At 56.8% G+C, this 26,767-nt stretch overlaps 1 non-coding gene and 3 pseudogenes across 1 annotated transcript; 1 reads left to right on the forward strand and 3 right to left on the reverse strand.

Moving 5' to 3' along the window:
* Window positions 1-720: 720 nt before the first annotated feature.
* LOC142766339 (U2 spliceosomal RNA) lies at window positions 721-891 on the reverse strand (annotated as a pseudogene).
* A 7,924-nt stretch (window positions 892-8,815) lies between these two features.
* On the reverse strand, window positions 8,816-8,987 carry LOC142766240 (U2 spliceosomal RNA; annotated as a pseudogene).
* Window positions 8,988-17,556: 8,569 nt separating this feature from the next.
* LOC142766177 (U2 spliceosomal RNA) lies at window positions 17,557-17,729 on the reverse strand (annotated as a pseudogene).
* An 8,853-nt stretch (window positions 17,730-26,582) lies between these two features.
* LOC142766309 (U2 spliceosomal RNA) lies at window positions 26,583-26,767 on the forward strand. Its single transcript, XR_012884485.1, has one exon. It is a non-coding gene; the product is annotated as a U2 spliceosomal RNA (small nuclear RNA).

A 26,767-nucleotide genomic window follows, 5' to 3' on the forward strand; every position in this document is an offset into this window, starting at 1 on the left:
CCAAAGGTCAGTGGACATAGGAAAAGCACATCGGGGCTTTGCCGCTCCACCGTACAGCAGGTGTGTGCGGAGTGGGTCCTGTGGCGTTCTTTGCGATTTTAATTTGTGATGGGGAATAGTGTAGATGCGTAGACGTGGCGAGAGCACGCGTCTTCAGGTTCAGACGCCGCGTGAAGATGTGAAATAAAAATGCCTTCGCTTGCCACTGCAACTGTAAACAGAAACACCAACCAAACCCCATTTTCTAGAGGCTTTTTTTATTTTTCGTTGCGAAACGGGTGAATTCGAAAAGCGGAAATAGCTTGGCACATACATACACACTTCTACACACATACATACATACACATCGCACATGCATACACATCGTATACACACTTCTAGCTTTCCTCCGAAACAGTAATGATAATTTCCTCAATAGTTTTATTAATATGAGTAGGAACGTTAAAAAAAATAAGAAACTTGAGTATGTACGTGTGAACATAACAAAATAAAAGAGACCCTCCATATATGAAATACACACGGAAACATTTATTTTCCCAGAGCAATCGTAAGTGTAAACACAGCTAGCGCACTCCCTGCACGCGAATACCGCGTCAGCCGGGGCGGCGTGCCGCCACCGTCTCGGACACTCGACGCACCCAAGCCGTTTACCCCGGTATCATGGGTAAATCCGAACACTCCTTCTATCATTGAATTTATTGTCGAACTCACCCCGCAGGGGGTGAGTGGGCCGATCCCGGAGGTAGTGCAATACCGGGCCAACCCGTGGCGGAGGTGAAGCAAGCTTCAAGCACTCCGCCGCATCACAAAAATAAGTTTAATATCTTGGATCCAAATAGGATCCGTATCAGATATTAAGCTGATAAGAACAGAGGTTTTCAAAAATGCTAGGAACATTTCTGACCGAAAAGGAAAAACTTGTTCTCATTTTTTGTTCCTTCAACCAGAAAGGAAGAAGGTGGTATATCGTGAACTGTGTATAGAGAAGGTGAAAATAGGAAATAGCAGGGGAGAAAAAGTGAAAGGGGCGTGTGTCGTGTAGTATCACCTCTTATTTTTGCGATGTCTTTGGGAGGGTGACTTTGTCAGCACGTGGCCCAGCGAGTGACAGTCACTTTATGGCCACGTGTGCGCAGTACACTTCCCGAGAAGCTGCAATGGTCTCGCTCACTGCAAGCTTCTTAAGTAACCGGAGATATCTCCGGCTGCAGAGTTTTTTGAAAACTCTGTCATTTGCCGGGTCCCAGGAGCCAAGCATGCCGACGACGACTGCTTCGATCGTGACTCTCTGGTAGCGGCGGAGCAAGAAGTCCCGAACTGGTTCGTATTTTCGTTCCTTTTCCAGTCGGGCTGCCTCGAGTGCTTTGAGCCGGTTGTCAAAGGGGCAGGTCACGTCCACGATGATCGCCTCTTCCCCCCTGGCGAGAACGAGGTCGGGGCGAAGGTTGGTGGTACCAACCGCTCTGTTCTCATGCGTGACCGTGAACTTCTTGCTGGCGGCTTGTTTCACCCTCGCCACAATCTTGTTGTGACGACTGGTGTAGGCCATGCTGTGGCGCATGCAGTGACCCAGGACGTGTGGCAGCGTTTCCACTGCGTAACCGCACACACGGCACCGTTTGTCGGCGGAGGTGGTCCATGGGTTGGCTCCATTCACAGGTAGGAGGTTCAGGCGTGCCCTGTGAATGAAGCGCCAGTCGCAAAAGCGGGTGAATTTGCCGGAGCGCATGAAGTGGGAGCTGCTCGGGTCTGCGGCGACGCATTCCATTGCCTTCCCTTGATTGGGCATTTCTTGAAGGAAGCGATCGCGTGCCCGCATCATTCGGAAGCGCAGCGTTTTCACCACTTTTCGTCGTTTCTTTGACGTGAGAGTTTCCTCTCCGTCACACGTGATGCTGGTCCCTCCGTCCTCGAAAATTTCCCAGGTGACGTGTAGCCTGCGGGAAGCCTTCCGAGCCTCGGTCCAGACGGACTGCAGTTGTGTCGGCCGTGCCTGGAAAATGCCCTCCGTTTCGCCGCTGAGGTAGCAGGCGAGCTCCTCGTTGGTGGCCTGCCTGCGAATGCGCTTGGAGACAATTTTGGTTAGCGCTTCGAAGGCAAGTTCCCGGACCTCGAGATCGGCTGAGGTCAGAAGCTTGAAGGCGTTGTCCACGCGGCAGGCGTCACTTGTGTCTGCGGCGAGGGGGATTCCAGCTGCTCCGGCCGCTGCGCTGCCGTAGAGGTAGTTGTTTGCAGCGTTACCTGGAAGATAAAGAGTTTTCTTTATCAGGGGCCGGAGTGCGTCGTCTAGGCGGGCCCATTCCGCCTTGCCCACTTGTCCGCACCGCATGGCGAAGTTGAGTGCTGGAAAGACAAAAGTTTTCAGTGCATCAATTCGCTGCCATGGGGCAAGCATGGACTCGAGCAGGGTGCGGCCGACGGAGATCGCCTCATCGACCTTAGAGCGGTCTTGGAGAAGGCTGAACCCGACGGGGCGTCCTAGAAAAGATTGACTCTCGTAGTCACTGATGCGAGGGATCTCTTCTCCGTCGACGAAGAATTTCGTGTCCCTAGTGCCTACGGGAGTCCTACCAGAGAGGTGCAGGCTTCTGCACTTCTTGGGGTTCAGCCGAAGTCCCAGCTGGCCCGCGAGAGCCGCCACGACGTTGATGCGGTCCTGCAGTTTCTTGGGGCTGTCCGCCAAGGGGGTCAGATCATCGGCGTAAGCCAGCACATTGTGCTGCCTCTCACCTCCTTGGACCGCCCGAATGACTGGATCGAGCACCAAGTTGAAGAGCAGGCCGCTCAGTGGGCAGCCCTGTCTAATTCCGGCGGAGATTGTGACTGGGGCCGTTGTCCCAGCTTCGGCGACAATCCGGGTGGCGTTGTCTCGGTAGAGGTCTGCGATGATTGCGCAGAAGTCCTCTCCTGCACCTGCACCACGAAGAGAATCGATTAGTGCGTTGTGCGGAACTGAGCCAAATGCGTTGGCGAAGTCGAGAAAGGCCACGCAAAGGTCACCACCGCCGGCCCGCGCGGCGTCCAGGCGCTCCTGCAGCACGAAGTTGTGTTCAAACACGCCGTCGTGCGGCAGGAACCCCTTCTGACACCTCGAGAGCACGTCATGGTCACACACCCACTGCTGCATGCGGGAAGCTAGGCAACCCGCATACAGCTTGGAGATGGTGTTCCCAAGGGCAATGGGTCTCCAATTCGTGACCTCACTCGGATCACCCTTCTTGTGGATGAGGATGGTCCTCGTTTCCTTCCAGGCGTCGGGCACTTGCTTGTACTGGAGGCACACGTTGAATGCTGCGGAGAGAAAGAGACCTTCAGGATCATGTTCTTTCCAATGGCGGTAGGTGATCCTGTCACTGCCGGGGGCCGTGTTTTCGCATCTGCGAAGACGGGCCGCCACCTCGTCGCTGGTGAATCGGGCGAGCCAGATCTCTGTCATGTCGTCCGGGCGAGCCTTGTTAAGGAGCAGGTGGGTGTTCCCTTCCTTCGGCGCCCATGTTTCAGCAAAGTGTTGCTCCAGTCTGTCCAGCGGAATCTCGCAGAGTTTGGTTTCGCCCTGTACGATGATACGAACAGCCCGACGGCGGTTGCGACGATACAGGCTCTGTATCTGCTGGGCGTTGTTCGGGTTGGTCGGGACGCGGGGTTTCCCACCGGCAGGGTTGTCCGGAATTTTCGCCTCCTTCCTCACCGCCGATACGGCCTCCTCCAGGATGGAGAGGAAGTCGTCCCAGCGCTCAGCAGTGGCGGGCTCCCGAAGCAGTTGCCGGATTCGCTGGCTGTGTTCTGCGAGTACGCTTGTGTCGTCGATTGGCCCGGAGAGGGTGATCTCGCCGGGGTTCACTGTCGGCGGGGCGGGGTCCTGTGATTCGCCGCCTGCGTCGTCTATCGAAAGTCCCTCGGATGATGCTGGATGTGTGGGGGAATCGACGCTGTGGGTGATACTCCTGGCTGATGGACTTGCTTGAGGGTCCTCCTGTGCTGTTGTCAAGCTTTGTTGTGGTGCTCCTTGCTGGCTGGTCCTCTGAGTAGCGCGGGCTGTGTCTGGAACCTGCTGGAGACGGGACGAAAACCGTGACCCTTCTGGTGGTGACTCCTCCTCGCTGGTTGCTGATGGAATTGTCGCATCCCTGGAGCTCTGGCTTGGAGAGCAAGCTGTGCTGCCTAAGAGAGGAGGGAGAGGGGTAGGGGCCCGGTCCAGTGATGGTGGCCGGGAACGCCGTGGGTTGTCGTGGTCCGTGTCGCTGTGCGGCGACTCATGTTGCCTGGGACTCGGCGTGATGGGGGACGCGTTTCCAACCTGTGAGAACAGAGAGGCACATGAAGACCTGCTCCTCGCGGTGGAGGCCTCGCTAGGCGTGGGCGATGGGGTGCCCGTGGTTGCCGAAACCCGGTCAGGGATTTCTTGCAAGTCACCTAGAAGGGGGGAGGAAGGTGTGAGTGCCAGCTCTGTTGGTGTTGGAGAGTCCGGCGTTGCGCTCAGTGTCGCGCTGTCCTCGCTTGGTGATGATCCCGTTGACGTCGTTGAGTTGGAGCTTTGTGACGATCGAAGGGTCATTGTCCGTGTGGCTCGGTTGCCGGCAGCAGCGCGGGGCGGTCGGCCAGTCGGAGTTGCAGTAGGTGCAGCCCTCGAAGTCCTTGCAGTCGGTGGTCGCTCGTTCATGTGCTGTGCTTCCTGTTTTCTGTGTTTGCGCATGTGATTGTCCAGCCCTTTCCTTGTTGTCATGGTGGCAGGGCATTGTGGACACTTGTGCCTGTTGAGGTCGAGGGGCGACAGCTCGTGTCTACCTCTTGAGATGCAGGAGTGGAGTGTGGGATGCAGCCCAAGGCCGGTCGTGGAGCAGAGGGTACAGGTGTATGCCACCTTTACTTTGAGCTCATGCTCGTCTAGCAGATGCCGCACCAAGCTTTGTCGCCTGCTTGTCCAGCTGATCCCGGAGTACCGTACCCCACATTTGTCTATGGGGCAGGTGAAGCTGTGTGGGATTGGGAAGAAGACATCAAGGGTCTGTCCCTCCTTGCCTAGCTGGGGTTGGTTTTGGGCATCTAGCGGCCTCGGTGCAGTGGGCGTCCCGGCCTCCCCTGTATTCGGGGGACCTACCTCCTCGGACATCACCTACTGGCGGGCGAACACTTCTAAAGACAACAGGATTAGCAAGGCCGGATGTACATCATCGTGAGAACACTTAGGCATCTTGTGAAAAAACACTTCAATAAAAGACGGCACTGTACACTTGAGTAAGAAGTAGAATGATGGAGAGGAGATAGAGAAGGATGAGAGGAAAGGGAGAAAGAAAAAAAAAAAAAGGTGGGGGTGGGGAGTGATCGTCAACCCATGCTTAAGTGGAGCTGACGACCTAAGACAAAGGGGAAGAAAATGAGGTAGTGAGTGACCTCCTCCCCCTGGTCGGGGGAGAAGAGAGAAGAGGGGTGCGCTCGCCCAGAGAGGAAAAGGAAGAGAAAGAAAGTGGAAAGAAAAAAAAAACACTGCGTGCGCACCAGTGAGAGTCGCGGGCTACAAGCTACATGGCGAGTGCAGCTGGCTGCCCCAAGAAGGCAGAAGGAGTACCGACTGCGGCAGCAGAGAGGAGGGTACGAGAAGGAATTAGTAAAGAAGAGAGAAGAAAGCGAGCGAATGAAGAAGGGAGAGGAAAAAAAAAAAAAAAGAGGAAGGCAGGAGGAACCGGTTGAGCGGACCCTCTACTGACACGTGTCAGCAAAGGCGCTTCCGAGAAAAAAAAAAAAAGAAAAGAAGGCGTGCAAGAGTAGAGAGAAAGTCGCCTGGCTACATTGTTAGTGTAGCTGGCAACAGTGGGAGCGGGAGGGGAGCCTTAGCGCGGGCCACGTGGATGGAAAGTAGAAGAGAGAAAAAAAAAAGAAAAAAAAGAGAGAGAGAGAAAGTGAAGAAAGAGGAGAGAGCGGAGACGCTGCTTCCACGTGGTCACCAGCGGCGCTCGCTGGTGTCCAGAGTAGAGGCGCGCTCCGAAAAAAAAAAAAAAAAAAAAAAAAAAAGAGCGTGCAAGGAAGGTTTGCGCTATCTTACATCACTTGGGCAGATGATGCAAGGGCCGCTGAGCCAACTAATACACAAGAAAAAGGGTGCTTTTCAGACGGGAAGCTGCCGGCAAGGCCGGTTGGAGCAGCCCGTCTCGCCGAGCACGAGAACCCACCCCCCCAAAGGGGGGCGGAAAAGAAAGGCAAAAAAGAAGTGTTTTAAAGAACTAGCATCTCACCAATGACCAGAGCCAGAAATCCAGGGCAGCAGGAACCAAGTGTCAGCAGGGGGGTCCAAGAATCCGCAGGCAGTCGTTGCTGGTCGCTCGAACAAGCTAAGAAGGCATGCACACAACAACAACAACACAAGAAGAGACAGAGAAAGACACCGCACTAACCGGGCGGGTGGTCGATTGCTTCTACAAAGAGCAGGAGTAGGATGGACAAGCCAACACTACACTTTGATCTTAGCCAAAAGGCCGAGAAGCGATGCAATTCATTAGCACGTAATTAAAATCCATTCTTTCACACCTCGTACTTAGTTCTGGCCAAAAGCCGGGCAAACAGTAGCAAAGCAATTCCGACGTCCACCCATGCACAACCAGCATTGTGCACCGACAGCGGCAGCGCTGGCTTCACGGCATTGCTTTTATCCCCAGTCCGCTTGAAGTTTCTAGTTTCGCTTACAAACATGTTAAAACTGAAACCTTCTTTTTCCCAGAGGTCGAAGCCACGCGTGCTTGCTTGCATGCGTACTCTCTATGCGCCCATGACGTCACACCAAATGCTTGCTGGCGAACATTATCAGGCATGTCGCGAGGGATGCTACAGCATTTGTTTTAAAAACTGATGCATAGTGTACATGTCCAACTCGAGCACCAAAGTCTGGAAGGAAGGAAAAAAAAAAAAAATGACTGTGCAAAATGTGAATACGTCACCCATCCAACATGGCTTCTACGCCGGCTGCCCAAGCAACGCCTCTGCAACGACGCCCACAATCATCGGCAAAAAGGTGGTGCCTTTGGCTGCTTCAGCACGCTCAACATATGCCTTGCAAGTTCCGACGTGGCGGAACACCGCACCGAGGTCGACGAAGGTCCTGCCGTGAAAGGCAGACCCGGGAATGCGTGCGAAACGTCTACCGCGTGGGTTGTGAAGCCGGTGAATGAAGGATCATGTGGCAGAGGGTGACGGAACGTGAGTGTGCGACTTGACGCTGCGATGTCGTTCAAGCGTTCAACGGGCCGGCAGGTTCTGTCTGTCGTGGTCGAAAACGTCCGAGTTTTGCTGATTCCGAGGGGTAGGAGTGCTATGGTGGCGTGTACGAGGCGCTGGTGCGGCGCTCCGTCGATCGTGCCGGACGGACATGAGGCGGCCGAAGGCGGTCGTGAAGTGGTCGCGGAAATCAGTGGAGAAGTACTCGCCTGCGCTTTTCGTCGAAGACGCGCGACAGACGGTCTTCGGGAGACACGGGTGGTTGCACAAATGCGACCGTGCGTCAACGTGCAGCCATATTCGTGGATTATTTCGCCCCATTACGATAGCTTCGTCACTGCGCTCGCTGGTGTTGCTTGTTTTTGTTGACCTTCACTTGTGGCTCACACCCACTGTGGGGGATTGGCTGGTTTGTTGTTCTGCTTCTTCGACTTCTACATACTCGGCTTAGTGAAGCTGTGAGGAGTGACGAGTGGGTACGGAGGCAAAGCGCGCCCGGGGCGTGATCTCACGCGTCCTGGGGTCCACGTCGCTTCAGGTACGTGCGTGGTGCGTCCGAACGTCTAGTGCGCAATTTTCTTGGAACTTCCAGCAACTGGCAATTCCATTGAGGTGAGCGTGCGAGGATGTTCGTTGTAATTAACGAGAGCCAACGGTGGATGAGCTGGTATGAGATGGTGTTCAGAAATGAAGTGTTTGATCAACAAGGCGATGCCCGCCGTGGTGGTCTGATGGCCGTAAGGTACTCGGCTGCTGACCCGCAGGTGGTGGGATCGAATCCCGGCCGCGGCGGCTGCATTTCCCTGTGCTCAGATTAGGGTGCACGTGAAAGAACCCCAGGTGGTCGAAATTTTCCCATAATCATATGGTGGTTTTGGGACGTCAAACCCCAAAGGTCAGTGGACATAGGAAAAGCACATCGGGGCTTTGCCGCTCCACCGTACAGCAGGTGTGTGCGGAGTGGGTCCTGTGGCGTTCTTTGCGATTTTAATTTGTGATGGGGAATAGTGTAGATGCGTAGACGTGGCGAGAGCACGCGTCTTCAGGTTCAGACGCCGCGTGAAGATGTGAAATAAAAATGCCTTCGCTTGCCACTGCAACTGTAAACAGAAACACCAACCAAACCCCATTTTCTAGAGGCTTTTTTTATTTTTCGTTGCGAAACGGGTGAATTCGAAAAGCGGAAATAGCTTGGCACATACATACACACTTCTACACACATACATACATACACATCGCACATGCATACACATCGTATACACACTTCTAGCTTTCCTCCGAAACAGTAATGATAATTTCCTCAATAGTTTTATTAATATGAGTAGGAACGTTAAAAAAAATAAGAAACTTGAGTATGTACGTGTGAACATAACAAAATAAAAGAGACCCTCCATATATGAAATACACACGGAAACATTTATTTTCCCAGAGCAATCGTAAGTGTAAACACAGCTAGCGCACTCCCTGCACGCGAATACCGCGTCAGCCGGGGCGGCGTGCCGCCACCGTCTCGGACACTCGACGCACCCAAGCCGTTTACCCCGGTATCATGGGTAAATCCGAACACTCCTTCTATCATTGAATTTATTGTCGAACTCACCCCGCAGGGGGTGAGTGGGCCGATCCCGGAGGTAGTGCAATACCGGGCCAACCCGTGGCGGAGGTGAAGCAAGCTTCAAGCACTCCGCCGCATCACAAAAATAAGTTTAATATCTTGGATCCAAATAGGATCCGTATCAGATATTAAGCTGATAAGAACAGATACTACAACAAGGAGAAGTTTATTTAACTCCAAACATGTATACTCAGGTCACTGACTTATACATAATACTCAGCCGGCACTTCGGCTGGTCACAATAGTTTGGCGCGATCATTGGAGCGCCGCGTTACAGGAACAACACGCATGTGAATAGGCGCGCCTGAACGGGAAAACAATACATATGCAGTCATTTTAACAGGCTCTCCCACGCCCGACTCGCAAATTAACATGCAAGTGTGTACACTATGCACCCGGCCTACATAAAATAAATACATGCAACATTTATTAAATTTATACAATGCTACGCAGTGAGCGCTCTGCGCAGCGCGGCGGCGCTGCGCAGGGCAAGCACATTGCAGCGCGGTCGTGTGCGCATCTGCTCAAAACAGGATAAAGCTTGTTCGTTTATCGAGGGAGCAGTTAGGCTCCTGCGTGATACCCTATGTATCGCTCATTTGAAGAAAAGGGTGGGAGGTGGTGGGGAGGGGGGCCTCGGACGGCGGTCCGGAACTAAAAAAAGGTGGGAGGGGGGGGGGGGGTGTCAGTAGGGGATGATCGGGGAAACGAGCTTTCCGTTTCTCAAAAAGAAAAACTTGGTGTGCCAGCGGCGCAAAAACTTTTCCTCCCCGCCAGCTTCTAGCGCTTCGGACAGGAATGCCCACACCATCAAGCGAATGTTCGCTACTACCGGAAATGCCGCCCTCACTGGCGAGCGGCGCGCTTCCGCGAGGGAGCGACGCTTCCAAATCGCGAAGAGCGTGCATGCCACGACCAGTTTAGCGAAGGCGCCTTTGTTTCGCCTGAGACAGGGGGGAGGGCGGATGCGGAAACATCGTGCGATGATGCGCCACACAGGCTTGGCGGCCGTGCAATCAACTAGGGCGTGTTTCTGCGTTTCCGTTTCGCGGCAATTCGGGCAACGCGCGTTCGGGACGATGCCGAGTTTGTGCAGGCGCTGCCGCGTTGGCAGCACGTTATACGCCTTCTGCCACGCAAAGTCATGGGTCGCCTTTGGCTGGCCGTGGAAGGTTGTTGGCAGGGCTCGAAGAGCGTTTCTGGCCACCGTTTTCTCCTCGTCGGATAGTTGGGCGCGGTTGAGGGCTTCCGCGATTCGGGTGGGCGGGTCGGCGTCAACGTCGCAGTCCGGCGTCTCTTTGGTAAGCATGCGCATCGTCGCTGATGCTGTCCTGTAGAAATGCGAGGGTATTTCTGCGTGTGGCCCGGAGTGTCTGCTTGCGCCCAACCAACTATTTGTTGCGCCACTCCAGTATAGGAGCAGGCCTCTCCCGAGGTAATCGCCCGCTTGGAAGAGGGAGCGCGCCGTCTTCACAGCGAGGATTTTGCTTAGGGTGAGGGCGTGCGGTAGCCCAAGCCCCCCCTCTGTCACAGCCATCTGTAGGAGGCTTCGCCGCACCGGTGGAGGTTTGTGGTTCCAAAGGAATGCGTTTAGCATCTTGTTGATCTGGGTTGCCACTTTCACAGGCATGACAGCAACCCGGCTCGTGTAGAGGGCTAGTGCGCAAACACACGTTTTCGCGGCGAGAGCCTTCTCATGAATGGACAGACTGTGCCGGCTCGCTCTTTCGATGAAGTGGCGAGCCCTGTCTAGGACTCGCGTCCACGTTGTCACCGCCACTCCCTCGCATGTGTAGTAAATGCCCAGCACTTTCACCGTAGATACGATGCTGATTTCTCCGATTGCCTCGGCGGGGAAGCCACCGAACAGGAGGGCCTTACTCTTGGCTTCGTTCAGCAAGGCGCCCGATATTCCTGCGTAGGTGCTGAAGATCCGACGGAAGTGCTCCAAACTGCTTGGGTTCCGGACGAACAGGGAGACGTCGTCAGCGTATGCTAACACCTTTAGTTCGTCAGAGCCCGTCAGGGGTAGGCCTCTAAACTGCGGGTCACATGCGAGGTTTGTAAGTAGGGGTTCCAGTGACAGGATGAAGAGCGTCGGGCCCAACGGGCACCCCTGTCTTATTCCGCGCGTGTATTGGAATCCAGCCGACTCGGACCCGTTGACTACGACGCTGCCTCTCAGATCTTTATACAGGAGTTCTAGTATAGAGACGAAGTCCGCTGGGAGGCCGAAATGACGGAGCATTTCGAACAGGTATGCATGCCGCACCCTGTCGAAGGCCTTCGCCTGGTCCAGCGACAAGAAGGCTCCCTTAATTTTCTTTGCTGCGGCGAACTCGAATGCGTCTCTTGTGAGCGAAAGATTCGCAAACATAGATCTGCCTGGCACGGCGCAGGTCTGGTGCGGGGCTACCATGTCTGGGAGGAAGAGTTTGAGCCGATTGTTGACTATGGTTGCCACGATTTTATAGTCAACATTAAGAAGGGTAATCGGACGCCAAGACGCCGGGTCACATGGGGGGGCTCCGTCTTTCAAGATCAGGACGATCCGTCCGTGGCGGAAAGAGTCCGGCTTCACCCGTTGCTTGAGAACCAGGTTTACAACCTCAAGGAGGTGATTACCAAGAGTCTCAAGAAAAGCAACATAGAAAGCAGCCGTGAGGCCGTCTGTTCCTGGGGCAGAAGTTGGGGGCATGGTGCCTAAGGCGCAACGAAGCTCCTCAATCGTTGCTTCGCCACACAAAGTCGTGTAGTCAGCCTCGTCCAAGCGCCGGAGATTCCTGCAGAGATCGCTTGTTGCTCTTGGTAGCCCAGGTTCACAGGGCTCAGTCTGCTGGAAGGCCGACCTGAAGTGGTCCCGGAAGATGGCTGCAATCTCGGCCTGGTCTTCTGTGATCGTCCCGTCAGGACGCCTGGCCTCAGTGATCTTTGAGCAGCCATTCCCGTTCACCTCCCACAGATCGACTTCCGTTGTGTCTGCCGCGGTACTCTGCGTCGCCTTTGGCCTCCGCGTCAACTCTTGTAGGAGTCTGCCGTACTGGACCTCCAAGGCCCCAAGGTAGTCTTTTGTGCAGGCAGTTAGGGTGTCGGCACCTTCGATTATTCTCTTCCTCCGCAGAAGCTCATTCATTTCTCTGGTTATTCTTTTTTTTCGTTTCCTGCCCTCTCTTTGCAGGAGCCCTTTCCACACATTCTTCAGGTGGTCCCAGACTTCAGGGGTGACCTGGGGGGCTTCTTTCAGCGAGTTTGCGATGAGGTCCTGAAGAATCGGGGCGCAAGTTTTGTCATCCAACAGCGCCGAGTCGAGTCGCCAGCGCGTGCTGCCGGTAGGAAGACCGGGCGTTCCCTTGACCGTTGTGAGGACTGGGGCATGGTCAGTTTGCCCTTGCAGGAAGTCCGGCAGGGCTAGGACTTCGCACGACATAATGGAGGGGAGGAGGAAGTCCGGGACGTAAGCCCGGTCGATCCTGCTTGCCGTGGTTCTTGATGACCGGGTGGGAACGAAGGTGTCATCGTGGAGATGGACCCATACATCCGTGAGCCGCAGGTGCCGAAGGATCTTCACCAGTTCTTTGGCGTGGTAGGTTGATCCCCCTCGGCCTGGACCCCGGATGTCTCTCGTCGAGTCAACCACGCAGTTGAAGTCACCAAGAATCACGTGTGGCAGAGGATCGGTTAGGCATTCATGGAGTTCCTTAAAAAAGGAGTTTGTATCCGCGCGCGTCACTGGGGCGTATACGTTCGTAAAACGGACTCTCCTTCCGTCCACGTATATGTCTAGCATGATCGAGCGGCCATTTGCTGAAAAAATACAGTGGGAGCCCTGCCGGTAGCGACCCGAAACGAAAATGACCCCGACACCACAGGACCTGGCAGTCGTCAAGGAGAAAAAGGCATCAGTGTGGCACGAACGCCGGAAATTAACCACGTCTAAGGGAGACCTGAAGTTGGTCTCTTGGACGAAAAGTATGTCTATGTCCTGACCTTGGGCAACGGATAAGACCTGACGTTGTTTGTCCCTGTCTCGGAACCCACGGACGTTCCAGGTGGCAAACTTAAGCGACGGCATCTCCGATGGCTGCGCGCACAGCTGAGTGAAGGTAAAGAGCCAGCTGAGAGCAGGCAAAAAAAACTAGGGAGGCATTGTTAGGGGGACAAACGCCTAGGCTGTTGAGCAGAACGGGCTCGCGTGTTTTTCGTCGGTGCGGTGATCGCCTGTTTAACAGCACGCAAGCGTCAAATGTAAACAAGCGTGACGTCACGCGCTGCCGCGATAGCGAAAGAGTGTGAAAGCGCGTGTGTGCCTGCGATAAGAGGAGCATTGCAGCATGGCTTGATTCCGGTGTCGGTGGCGAGGGTGTCTCGGCGTGGCTAATCTTAGTAAGAGGGGAGGGGGGGGGGGGGGAGAGCGGCGCGTCGCCTAGGCAGATGGATGGCCACTTATTTTCTTCGCTCCCCGGTGTCATCCGCGGGGGCGGAGGGGGGGCCGTCGCCTATAGAGCCCTTTCGCGACTTCTTTGGCTGGTTGCGGGCTAATGTTGCATCACTGTCGCTGCTTGTTTCAGGGGGCTTTGAGCGGCGTAGGGCGTGCTCGGCGCTCTCGGCTCTCCCCCCTTTCTCCTTCCTCCTGTCTTCTGTACCGGTCGCCGACCTTCGGCGCGAGCGTGAACGGTGCCGCCGCTGTTCGAGTTCAGGCGGGAGCGTGTTTGCGGGAGAGGAAGGGGGGGCGTCTCCTGAGCTGCTCGCTATTGGTAACTGGTGGAAGAGGCCGGTGAGGGTTGTCGAATCGTCGTGTGCAGCGTCGCCCGGGAGTATGTAGCGGCCGCAACTCGTGATCGGGATGTCTTCTGAGCAGTTTGGGCGTGTGTGCCTGCTGGGCAGCGGCGGGAAAGATTCGTCGTCCAGTCTGCGCGGCGCTTGCTCCTCTCTATTATTAGTCGCCTTGGCCTTTGCGGTTTCTTGGTCATCAGGCTCCGATAAGACCACCACCCATGAATCACGTGACGAGTTCGGGGAACTGGACTCGGTGCCGCTTCCGCCGTCGGAGACGCGGTGTGTGTGAGGGCTGTCTGCTCCTCCCGCTTTCGCTGGCTGACCCGCGGGAAGCGACGTGGACGTGGACTCGGCGTGCGTACTGTCACTCGTGTTCGTGGTATCCGTCTCCCTAACTGGTGGAACGCTAGGGGGGGTACGAGTGGGGGGGCCCGAACGCAAGACTTGCAAGTTCGGCTTGTCGGTACGGCTGACCAGGGGGGTGAGGACGCTCGCGCGGTCTTGTTTGTTGGCGGCGGTTGTAAGAGCAGTCGGGAGGCCACGGGCGGCTGCGACATAAGACCGTTTGCGAAAACATTCGCGTGTGCCGTGTTGGCCCCCACATCGCTGGCACTCGGCTTCGCATCCCTCCGTATCATGGCCAAAGGTGCCACACCGTTTGCAATAAGGCGTCGAGCAAGCGGAGGCCATGTGGCCCACCTCGCTACACCGCGCGCAAACGCGCCGCATTCCCCGGTACTCGAACATTACGCGGTGCCCCGCGACGGTTGTGAAGTTGGGCACCGGTTTGTTCATTTCCATGCGCACAACTCGTATGCCATTCAGCTTGTTTGGGCGGTTTGTGGCTGTCGCAAAGGCCACGCTCTTCACCTTCCCAAACTGCGCAAGTGCGTTTATCAGGGGTTCATCGGGGAGAAATGCGGGGTAGCGAAACACGTTAACGAAAGTTATCGGTGGCCCCACAGCCTCCACTGCCACTTTCACATTGCTAACGACAAAACCCTCGGCTACCGTCAATTTGGTTGCTTGAGCCGCGGTGCGAGTACACACCAGGAAGCGCGATCCACCCATATGCTGGAGTACGTGCACGCTATCATCTCCGGCAGTGCGCTCTACTGCATCGATTAAATCATCTATACAAAGATCGCCGTCTGGCGCGTTAAAGAAAAAACAATTTTCCCTCACCGGGAGGTTAGTTTGCGCGGATGTCATGCTGGTAAGCGTTGCCTGTTGCTCCTCCAAGCTAGGAGAAGGGGGGGCGTGGCTGTGACTGGTAGGAACGCAGCTATGCTGCGTACTGGTAGACGGGCTCAGCAGGCGCTGTGTCCGAGGTCTGGTAGTTGATGGTAGACGGCGGGGCGGAAGGCACCAGGGCAGCAGGTGGGGTCCGGGGTCCGCACGTCATCGGGCATGGGGGGGTCACCGAGCAGGAAAGCCCGGGACAGGGATCCGGGTGCTGCAGGCTGGGCCGACAGCTCTCCGGGGTAGACGCTGGACTTTCTTTTCGCACTGGAAGGCCCGGGGGTCGACGTCGGCGCGACGTGACCCCAGGTCCGGCTGAGTGACTCGCGCGAGAAAAAACGGCTTGCTCGGACACTTTGATCTTAGCCAAAAGGCCGAGAAGCGATGCAATTCATTAGCACGTAATTAAAATCCATTCTTTCACACCTCGTACTTAGTTCTGGCCAAAAGCCGGGCAAACAGTAGCAAAGCAATTCCGACGTCCACCCATGCACAACCAGCATTGTGCACCGACAGCGGCAGCGCTGGCTTCACGGCATTGCTTTTATCCCCAGTCCGCTTGAAGTTTCTAGTTTCGCTTACAAACATGTTAAAACTGAAACCTTCTTTTTCCCAGAGGTCGAAGCCACGCGTGCTTGCTTGCATGCGTACTCTCTATGCGCCCATGACGTCACACCAAATGCTTGCTGGCGAACATTATCAGGCATGTCGCGAGGGATGCTACAGCATTTGTTTTAAAAACTGATGCATAGTGTACATGTCCAACTCGAGCACCAAAGTCTGGAAGGAAGGAAAAAAAAAAAATGACTGTGCAAAATGTGAATACGTCACCCATCCAACATGGCTTCTACGCCGGCTGCCCAAGCAACGCCTCTGCAACGACGCCCACAATCATCGGCAAAAAGGTGGTGCCTTTGGCTGCTTCAGCACGCTCAACATATGCCTTGCAAGTTCCGACGTGGCGGAACACCGCACCGAGGTCGACGAAGGTCCTGCCGTGAAAGGCAGACCCGGGAATGCGTGCGAAACGTCTACCGCGTGGGTTGTGAAGCCGGTGAATGAAGGATCATGTGGCAGAGGGTGACGGAACGTGAGTGTGCGACTTGACGCTGCGATGTCGTTCAAGCGTTCAACGGGCCGGCAGGTTCTGTCTGTCGTGGTCGAAAACGTCCGAGTTTTGCTGATTCCGAGGGGTAGGAGTGCTATGGTGGCGTGTACGAGGCGCTGGTGCGGCGCTCCGTCGATCGTGCCGGACGGACATGAGGCGGCCGAAGGCGGTCGTGAAGTGGTCGCGGAAATCAGTGGAGAAGTACTCGCCTGCGCTTTTCGTCGAAGACGCGCGACAGACGGTCTTCGGGAGACACGGGTGGTTGCACAAATGCGACCGTGCGTCAACGTGCAGCCATATTCGTGGATTATTTCGCCCCATTACGATAGCTTCGTCACTGCGCTCGCTGGTGTTGCTTGTTTTTGTTGACCTTCACTTGTGGCTCACACCCACTGTGGGGGATTGGCTGGTTTGTTGTTCTGCTTCTTCGACTTCTACATACTCGGCTTAGTGAAGCTGTGAGGAGTGACGAGTGGGTACGGAGGCAAAGCGCGCCCGGGGCGTGATCTCACGCGTCCTGGGGTCCACGTCGCTTCAGGTACGTGCGTGGTGCGTCCGAACGTCTAGTGCGCAATTTTCTTGGAACTTCCAGCAACTGGCAATTCCATTGAGGTGAGCGTGCGAGGATGTTCGTTGTAATTAACGAGAGCCAACGGTGGATGAGCTGGTATGAGATGGTGTTCAGAAATGAAGTGTTTGATCAACAAGGCGATGCCCGCCGTGGTGGTCTGATGGCCGTAAGGTACTCGGCTGCTGACCCGCAGGTGGTGGGATCGAATCCCGGCCGCGGCGGCTGCATTTCCCTGTGCTCAGATTAGGGTGCACGTGAAAGAACCCCAGGTGGTCGAAATTTTCCCATAATCATATGGTGGTTTTGGGACGTCAAACCCCAAAGGTCAGTGGACATAGGAAAAGCACATCGGGGCTTTGCCGCTCCACCGTACAGCAGGTGTGTGCGGAGTGGGTCCTGTGGCGTTCTTTGCGATTTTAATTTGTGATGGGGAATAGTGTAGATGCGTAGACGTGGCGAGAGCACGCGTCTTCAGGTTCAGACGCCGCGTGAAGATGTGAAATAAAAATGCCTTCGCTTGCCACTGCAACTGTAAACAGAAACACCAACCAAACCCCATTTTCTAGAGGCTTTTTTTATTTTTCGTTGCGAAACGGGTGAATTCGAAAAGCGGAAATAGCTTGGCACATACATACACACTTCTACACACATACATACATACACATCGCACATGCATACACATCGTATACACACTTCTAGCTTTCCTCCGAAACAGTAATGATAATTTCCTCAATAGTTTTATTAATATGAGTAGGAACGTTAAAAAAAATAAGAAACTTGAGTATGTACGTGTGAACATAACAAAATAAAAGAGACCCTCCATATATGAAATACACACGGAAACATTTATTTTCCCAGAGCAATCGTAAGTGTAAACACAGCTAGCGCACTCCCTGCACGCGAATACCGCGTCAGCCGGGGCGGCGTGCCGCCACCGTCTCGGACACTCGACGCACCCAAGCCGTTTACCCCGGTATCATGGGTAAATCCGAACACTCCTTCTATCATTGAATTTATTGTCGAACTCACCCCGCAGGGGGTGAGTGGGCCGATCCCGGAGGTAGTGCAATACCGGGCCAACCCGTGGCGGAGGTGAAGCAAGCTTCAAGCACTCCGCCGCATCACAAAAATAAGTTTAATATCTTGGATCCAAATAGGATCCGTATCAGATATTAAGCTGATAAGAACAGATACTACACAAGGAGAAGTTTATTCAACTCTCAACGCATGAAACAAAAAAAACAGTACAGTATGCACCGCCGGGTAATCGGCTGATAACTACATCAAATACATGAGTTACTTATAGCACAGAGAAAAAAAAACAGAGTAACATTGAACAACGGATGTGTGTATATACAAAGGTGAGTAAACAAGGCGTACAGAGAAACGAAAAAAACACGCGGGCTATATACATATATACAATGCCGGAAAACAAGATGAGCAATGGATATCAGTTTCCCCACGAATGAATATAGACGCTGGGGGGGGGGGGGGTACACAGCAAGGTCTGAGTTACACCTCAAAAGATTGACACATGGGATGCATGTAGAACGCACAACTTAAACATAAAGGTGTTGGAGCCGGAGGGGGGGGGGGGTTAGAAGGGAGTGATTGGGGCGGCTAGCTTGCCGTCCCTGAGGAAGAAAAATTTCGTATGCCAGCGACGGAGGAACTTTTCCTCGCCGCTGGCTTCGAGTTCGGCCGATAAATAGGCCCACAGCAGCCTTCGGATCCTCGAGACTGCCGGAAACGCGGCTCGTACTGGTTTCCTGCGCGCTTCCGCAAGCGATCGCCTCTGCCATAAAACCAACACTGTGAAAATCACCACGAGTTGGGCGAAGGCGCCTTTGTTACGTTTGTTGTTGGGAGGGGTGCGGATGCCGAAGGAGTGGGCCACCATGCGCCACACGGGTTTCACCGCGACGCATTCAAACAACGCGTGCTCCTGCGTTTCCACGACGCGACAGTTGGGGCAGCTAGCATTCGGGACTATGCCTAATTTGTTAAGGCGCTGTCTTGTAGGTAGGACGTGCCAGGCCTTTTTAAGGAGCAAATCGTGCGCCTCGCGGGGGATGCCGCAACGGAGGGAGCCAAGTTCACTCTGCGCGCGCTTGGCCCGTTTTCGGTCGGCATCGCTTAGCTGGTTCATCGTGATGGCCTCGACGATGCGTGCTGGCGGGTCTTCGTCTACGTCACAGCCGGGTAGTTCATTCCCCAACATGCGCATTGTTGCCGCTGCCGTTTTATAGTAGGGCGCGGGTGCTTCAGCAAAAGGACCGGAGTGTCGGCCAGCGTCCAGCCAGTCGTGCCTGGCACCGCTCCAGTAGAGGAGGAGGTTGTGGCCAACGTAATCGCTCGCGCGCGCGAGCGCTCGGGCGGTTTTAAGGGCTAGAATTCTGCCTGCGCTCTGTACATGTGGAAGGCCGAGACCCCCTTCGGATACTGCCAGGTGTAAGAGGTGTCTTTTTAAAGGTGGCGGTTTCCCTTCCCACAAGTACGCCGTGATGAGCTTGGACAGCTGGTTTATCGTCCTTGCGGGCATCACTGCTACTCGACTTGCGTACAAAGCAAGTGCGCAAATACTCGTTTTAACCGCCAGCGCTTTCTCGCGCAACGAGAGGTCTCGCAGGCCTGCACGCTCTGCCATTTGAGCGGCCCTTTCAAGGACGCGGGACCACGTTGACGGTGCGACTCCCTCGCTCGAAAAATATATCCCGAGTACCTTTACTGTGTTGACCGCTTGAAAGGTGCCGATGGCATGCGCAGGGAAATTGCCGAAGCGAAGGGCCCTGCACTTTTCCTCGTTCAGCTGCGCTCCGGACGCTGCCGCGTAGAATGCGAAGAGCTGACGAAAACGGTCGAGGCTACTGGCGTCCCTCACGAAAAGGGAGATGTCATCGGCATAACCAAGGATCTTTAGTTCCGCAGTTCCTGTGAGCGGGAGGCCCCGAATACGCGTGTCACCGGCTACGGACGTGAGCAGGGGCTCTATGGAAAGCACAAACAGGGTCGGGCCAAGTGGGCATCCCTGTCTGATCCCACGCGTGTACTGGAAGGTGTCCGTAGTGGAGCCGTTCACAACCACATGGCACCTGAGGTCCGAGTAGAGGAGCTTGATGATGTTAACAAACCCTGCCGGGAGGCCAAACTCTCGGAGCGTTTCGAACAGGTAGGCGTGCCTGACCCGGTCGAAGGCCTTGGCCTGGTCGAGGGAAAGAAAAGCTCCTGATACTCTTTTCTCGGTGGCGTACTGAAAGGCGTCTCTAGTCATGTTCAGGTTGGCAAACAGTGATCTGCCCGGAACTGCGCAGGTTTGGTGCGGCGCGATGATGTCCGGCAGAAAGGTCTTTAAACGGCTGTTTAGAATAGAGGCGACAATCTTGTAATCCGCATTCAGTAGCGTGATAGGGCGCCATGACGTGGGGTCGTTCGGTGGTGAGCCTTCCTTAAGTATCAGGACCACGCGCCCCATGGCAAACGAGGCGGGTTTCGCGTGGCCTTCGAGAATGCTGTTGATTACGCCAAGTAGCGGCTCGCTCAGGATACTAAAAAAGGTCGCATAAAACCCTGCAGTGAGGCCATCCGCGCCGGGAGCTGAGTTCGGTGGCATAGACTGGATGGCGGCCCACAATTCCTGCATCGTCGCTGCGCCGCATAAGGTCGGGCATTCACCTTCATCGAGGTGTTTCAAGAATTGGTACAGTTCTGACCGGTGCGGTAGCTCCGATGAGGTCGTTATGGGCTCCGGTTCGCGGAAAGCGGTCTCGAAGTGGCGTCGAAAGGTCGCCTCGATCTCTGCTGGGTCTTCCGTGAGTGTGCCGTCTGGGCGCCTTACTTGTAGGATCCGTACTGAGCCGTTGCCGCTTACTTCGCGCAGGTCCTCTTCCCGGTGCCCCTCTGAGGTGGTTCGGAACGCGCACTTCTCGCCGGTGATGGCTCGTTGCAGTCGTGCATGCTGTACCTTAAGCGCGGCAAGATAGTCGCGAGTGCAGGAAGTGAGACACTCGGCGTTCTGGACGATGCGCATCCTGCGCAGCAGCTCGTTCATCTGAGCCGTAATGCGTTTTTTTCTCGCTCTGCCCTCTTGTTGTAAATGCGCCTTCCAGGTCGCCTTGAGGTCGTCCCAGACGGCCGGGGTCACTCGGGGGGTCGCTCTGATTGTGGCTTCAATGCGTTGCTGCATCAGGGGGGTGGAAACCGGGTCATTTAATAAAGCCGGGTCTAGGCGCCACGACGCGTTTGCTGGACTGGGGCCGGGCTTCCCGCGCACGGTTGTCACCAACGGGACGTGATCCGAAATGCCCGCCAAGGCAGGAGGCAACGGGAGCACCTCACACGCCTCAAGGGAAGGTAACAAAAGGTCAGGTAAGTAGGCGCGGTCGAGCCTACTGGCGGTGGTCCTCGACATGCGAGTGGGACCGAATGCGTTATCATGCTGGAGAACCCATGCATCCGAGAGTCGCAGTCGGCGAAGGAGTCTGACAAGGTCTTTCGCGTGGTAGGCTGAGCCTCCGCGACCTGGGCCCCTGATGTCCCTTGTAGTGTCGACGACACAGTTGAAGTCGCCGAGGACTACATGCGGGAGGGGCGCTTGCAAGGACTCGCCGAGCTCTCTAAAAAAGGTGTTCGTTTCCGTTCTCGTTGTTGGCGCGTACACATTAACGAGCCGTACTTTGCGACCGTCGATGAAGATGTCCAGGATTAGCGTACGGCCGTCGGCGCCAAACACGCAATGAGCCTTTTGCCTGAACCTTCCAGAGACGAAGACGACTCCGACCCCGCATGACTTGGCCCGCGTCAAGGAAAAGAAGGCATCGACCTGGCAAAGGTTCCGAAAAAGGGTGACATCGAGGAGGGAACGGAAATTCGCCTCTTGGACGAACAGCAGGTCAATGTCATGGAGCTTGGCCAAAGAGATGACGGCGGTTTGCTTCGTCTTATCGCGGAACCCGCGTACGTTCCAGGTGGCGAAACGCAGCCGGTCAGCCATAAAGCGGAGCTAGGAGGGGAGAGGGGGCGAGTTTACGAAAGGGTGAGTGCATGGCGCGCCAGGGGAAAGGGACACAGAGGGAGAAGGAAGGGAGCGCAGTGGGGGAAGGGCGCTGCCATCTGGGGTGGGGTCGGCGTACTAGGCGCTGGAATCGCCGGCTTGAGGGGGCGGGTCCCCTTCGCTTTCCGCGCGCTCGCCCAACTTCTGTGATTTCGCTTTCGGAGGGGCGTCGCTGTCGCTGCTCCTCGCGCCGAGCCCGGCCCGTCGCTGCTAATGAATTGCATCGCTTCTCGGCCTTTTGGCTAAGATCACGTGGATCTCCCACTTTGATCTTTACAGCCAAAGGTCGAGAACGGTCCCTCCCGGGGAGCCGGCCGCCCTGGAAGGTCCCCCCCCCCCTGGTCGCACGGAGCTACGCTGTTCCTGGGTCCACCTGGTTCCTCGGCCCTGCTGCACCTTCGAAGGAGTCTCCGGCCATCTACCGACGCGGCGGGCCCACCAGCAGGAGCAGACGCCCTCCGGGAGTGGTAAGAGTCCACGAGCCTTTTCTTGCCTGCCACTCCCGGCCCGGTCGTCAATGCCTGCTGACGACACCCACGGGCCCCGGTCCTCGTGACCACTTCATCGCCGCCGTCGTCGGAGCCTACCGGACCGGACATCAAGCCACGGGGACGTGGACTTCGACCGACCGGGCGTTCCAGTCAAGCCAGCGGGAGAAGACGCCCTCCGGGAGTGGTGAGAGTCTACAAGCCTTTTCTTGCCTGCCACTCCCGGTCCGGTCGCCAATGCCTGCTGGTGACACCAGCGGACCCCGGTCTTCGTGACCACTTCGCCGACGTCGTCGCCGTCGCCCCGGCCTTCCTGCCCGGACGTCCGTCCACGAGGACCTGGAGAAGTCCCTGCCTGGCCATGCCTACCCCCCGCCGGCCACCTGCCGTGTCCGTCGAGCCGCTCTTCCTGGGTTCCGGTAGCCGTCGGCGGCGTCCCGCTCCCCCTTCGGGGACGAGCACACCGGCGCCCCCGCCGGCCCAGCGGCCTCGTCCTGGCACACCCGCGTCTACTGGCGTTTCAGCGGCAGCATCGGGCCCTCCTCGCTCCCGACCGCCCGTCATTTACCGGGGCATCATGACAGTGTACCTGCCGGTGCCAGGGCTCCTTCGTTGTCCTTATCCCTGTTGCGCGGGCTGCCAAGCCCGCACATCAGTCTCGCTCCGACTGTCCGCGTGGCGGTCCCACATGGAGCAGAAACACGGGGTTCGGCCAACGGAGCGGCTCTACCGGTGCGTCACCTGTGATGCCCGGTTGAATTCGCTGTCCGCCCGCCACGACTGCCCGGGTCCTGCCTCGAACGAGCCTTACCACCCCTGCCGGTATTGCCCGAAGAGCTTCAATTGCGAACGCTCCTTGGCCCGGCACACCATGGCACGGCATGCGCAAGAGGAGTCCACTCCATTTGTACCTCTTCGCCCCCCACGGCAGCCTACGGCGACTACCTCCAGTTCCTCTGGCACAGAGACCACACCACGCTCCGGCCCAGCTCCTTCTGGTACAACTTGCCGAGCAGTACCAGCACCACAGACCCGAGCAACCGTTTCCCGGTCTCGAAGACGTCGTGGAGGCCATTCTTCCACATCGACGCCATCTTCCTGTACCGGGTCGGCCTCCAGCACTTCGGCAACCGGTTCTCCGTCGGTGTCAAGTTCCGAGGCGTCTACTATGCCAGGCCACTCCTCCCCAACTTCTGGCTCCGGCTCTTCTACGCCTCGGCAATCGCCTTCGGGTCCCGGAACGCCACCGTCCGTGCCACCAGATCCTGGTCCCCAGTCCACGACTGGCGAGGTCTCATCCACGCCCGGCTCGTCTTTTCGTCGCCGTACCGGTCCCGGCTCCACGTCGTCGGCTTCAAGGGCTTCCTCACGGATGTCCACGGGGCTTACCGACGTCTCCGGTACCGACGACTCCGACGACGCATCGGCCAACGAGCCGGTGGACGAACAGAGTGTCCCAGCTGCCGGCATCGTCGTCGACCGCCGCCCTCTGTCGACCAATTCCCGCTCCTCCTCATCCCCTTCCCTTTCCGAGCGGTTGGAAGACACTGGCGCAGATGAAGTCGACGACGGTGCACACGACACTCCTGTCGAAGCACCGACGATGGAGATGCCACCGGACCGCACCATGCTGCTTGCGGAGCAGGTCCGCGTCTTGCGAGCCACGCTCCGTTCAGCACCAACGCCAGACTCATGGGCGACGTGTGAGCAGGCGTGGTCTCAGGCTGTTGCTCTGGCCGCGGAGGCTGTTCGCCTCCCCCCGTCAACACCGGGACGCCCTGCTCGAGACGTCAACCCTGACAACGCCACGCAGATCCAGCGTCTCTACCGCAGGAACCGCCGACGTGCCGTGCGCCTGATCATGGAGGGTCCCACACGGTCCTGTACCATCCCCATACCAGACATCCAGGACCATTGGGCCTCCACCTGGTCACCTCGCACGGCAGACACCTCAGCGCTGTTCCAGCGACCCGCGGCCCCTGTCCCGGTCGACACGGCGACCTTCTCGGCGGACGAGGTTCTCCTCCGGCTCCGGAAGTCGGAGAATACGGCTCCCGGTCCTGACAGACTGACGTACCACCACTGGAGGTCCGTCGACCCGGAGGCCCGCTTCCTGTCCGCCCTTTTCAACGCCTGCGTCCACCACCGTCGCACCCCGGACTCATGGCGAACGTCGCGTACGGTACTCATATACAAGAAAGGTGATCCCTCTGTCCCGGGCAACTGGCGCCCCATTGCACTCGGCAGTACTGCCTCTAAGTTATACGCCAAGTGCCTTGCGTCGCGCCTACAAGCCTGGATCATGGATCACCAGGTCTTGTCAAAGTGCCAGAAAGGTTTCCTCCCGTATGATGGCGTTTTCGAACTGAATTACATCTTTCAGCACCGCATGGACGCAGCCAGAGCTGGTGGCACGGAGTTTTGCGCGGCCCTTTTGGACTTCGCAAACGCCTACGGGTCCGTGCCTCACCGAGCCCTCCTGGACGCCCTCCGTGGTTCCGGTGCTGGGGATACGTTCACCGCCCTCATCGAGGACCTGTACCGTGACAACCAAACTGTCATCGTTGCTGCAGAGGGCACGACAGATCCGGTCGCCATCCACTCGGGTCTACGCCAGGGCTGCCCGCTCAGCGGGTTGCTCTTCAACCTGGTCATAGACCCTGTGATTCGAGGCGTCCAAGGCACGGGCGACGACCACAACATCCTCGCCTATGCCGACGACCTGACGCCCCTGGCCGACTGTCCTGCTCTTCTCCAGCAACGCATCGACATGGTCGAGGCGCTATCAACACCGCTCGGGCTATCTCTCAACCCGAGCAAGTGTACGACTTTGCACCTCAGCGGCGTCACCCCCGTCGGAATGCGGCCAACCGTGTTCCGGGTCTCCGGCGTCCCGGTAACAGCTTTGAGCGACTCCGAGCCGCTCCGCTACCTCGGACGCCCGGTGGGTTTCCGCCTTCCACAGAGAGCGGGAGCCAATGTCATTGACGACGCCATACGCAACGCCACGGCAATTTTTTCGTCCCTTCTAGCCCCCTGGCAGCGTATTGACGCCCTCAAGACATTTGTGTTCCCCGCCCTCAACTTCTCCATGAGGTGCGGCGCCCTGACTAAAACAGATTGGCACCGGTTGGACCTTGCCATCAGGCCCATGGTCAAGCGAACACTCTACCTACCGGTGAACGCCTCGACTAACTACGTCTACGGGAGCGCCTCCGGAGGAGCAGTAGCGATACCGGTGGCAGCGGAGTTATACGACATCTGTCGTATCGACTCCGCTTTCAAGCTCCTGACGACTTCAGACCAGTCGTTGCGGGATCTCGCCCTGTCCGACGCTTACGAGATCGCCTCCACCCGTCTCGGATGGGAGGCTACCCGTTTCGAGTTGGAGGCGTACCTCTCTGGCGACCGACAGGTCGTCCACTCAAGCCCGGCAACCCAGCTGCGCAGCGTGTGGACCGAGGCCCGTAAGGCGTCCCGAAGGCTACAAGTCTCGTGGTCCCTGCGGCCGGACCACGTCACCATCACCTGCGGCGACGCGACGCTACCTTCAACACAGCGGAACCGCGTAATGCGGACGCTACGAGATGTGCTGGCCCACGTCAGGGACAACGCCCTCCATGACCAACCGAACCAGGGAAAGGTGATGGCCTGCGTCTCGGCGGATCGTGCGAGCTCCCATTTCATCTCCACGGGAGCGTTCACGCACTTCGCCGACTGGCGGTTTATCCACCGGGCGCGCCTCAACCTGCTACCCCTGAATGGCGCCGTCATGTGGGGCCCTTCTGACCGTGACCAGCGTTGCCGGGTCTGCGGCTACGCGAGGGAGACGCTACCGCACGTGCTTTGCCACTGCATGACGCACAGCGCCATGTCTCAGGCACGGCACAACGCGGTGGTCTCGCGCCTTCGCACGGCCGCTGCCCGCGACTACACCGTAGCGTACGAGAACCGGCCGGTCGGCGACACCGGACTGCGTCCTGACCTTGTCCTGGTTCGCGGGGAGGAGGCCCTGGTGATCGACGTGGCTTGCCCGTTCGAGAACACACCGGAGGCCTTTACCAACACGCGAAACGACAAGGTCGCACGCTACCAACCCGTCGCCGACTACCTGCGTCGCCGCTACCAGAGAGTAACGGTGGCCGCCGTCATCGTCGGGGCTCTCGGCGCTTGGGACCCGGCTAACGACCGCGTCCTCCAGCGCCTGTGCTCCCGCAGCTACCTGCGTCTCATGAAGAAACTCTGCGTGAGCGAGGTGGTGGCAGCGTCCCGCGCCATCTACCACGCGCACGTGGGACATGGACGCAGCTAGACGACCGATGACCAAGACAAGACCCACTGTCTACGTCGCCACATCGCTCACCACCTGCCAGGTGCCCTGACTAAACCGCTGCTGTTCCGGCGGCTCCTGCGATGATCAACACCCTGGCGTCCCTGGTACCACCATCCGTGTCCACTTCCAACTGGCTATCCCGGTGCTATGTCCAGGAACAATACGATGTCGTCCGGCTAATTCCAAACATCCTATGCATTGTCAGTAACATAATAAAATTTACACTCTGTTCTTATCAGCTTAATATCTGATACGGATCCTATTTGGATCCAAGATATTAAACTTATTTTTGTGATGCGGCGGAGTGCTTGAAGCTTGCTTCACCTCCGCCACGGGTTGGCCCGGTATTGCACTACCTCCGGGATCGGCCCACTCACC

The sequence above is a fragment of the Rhipicephalus microplus genome, chromosome 6 (genome assembly GCF_043290135.1).
Source record: "Rhipicephalus microplus isolate Deutch F79 chromosome 6, USDA_Rmic, whole genome shotgun sequence".
Taxonomy (NCBI): domain Eukaryota; kingdom Metazoa; phylum Arthropoda; class Arachnida; order Ixodida; family Ixodidae; genus Rhipicephalus; species Rhipicephalus microplus.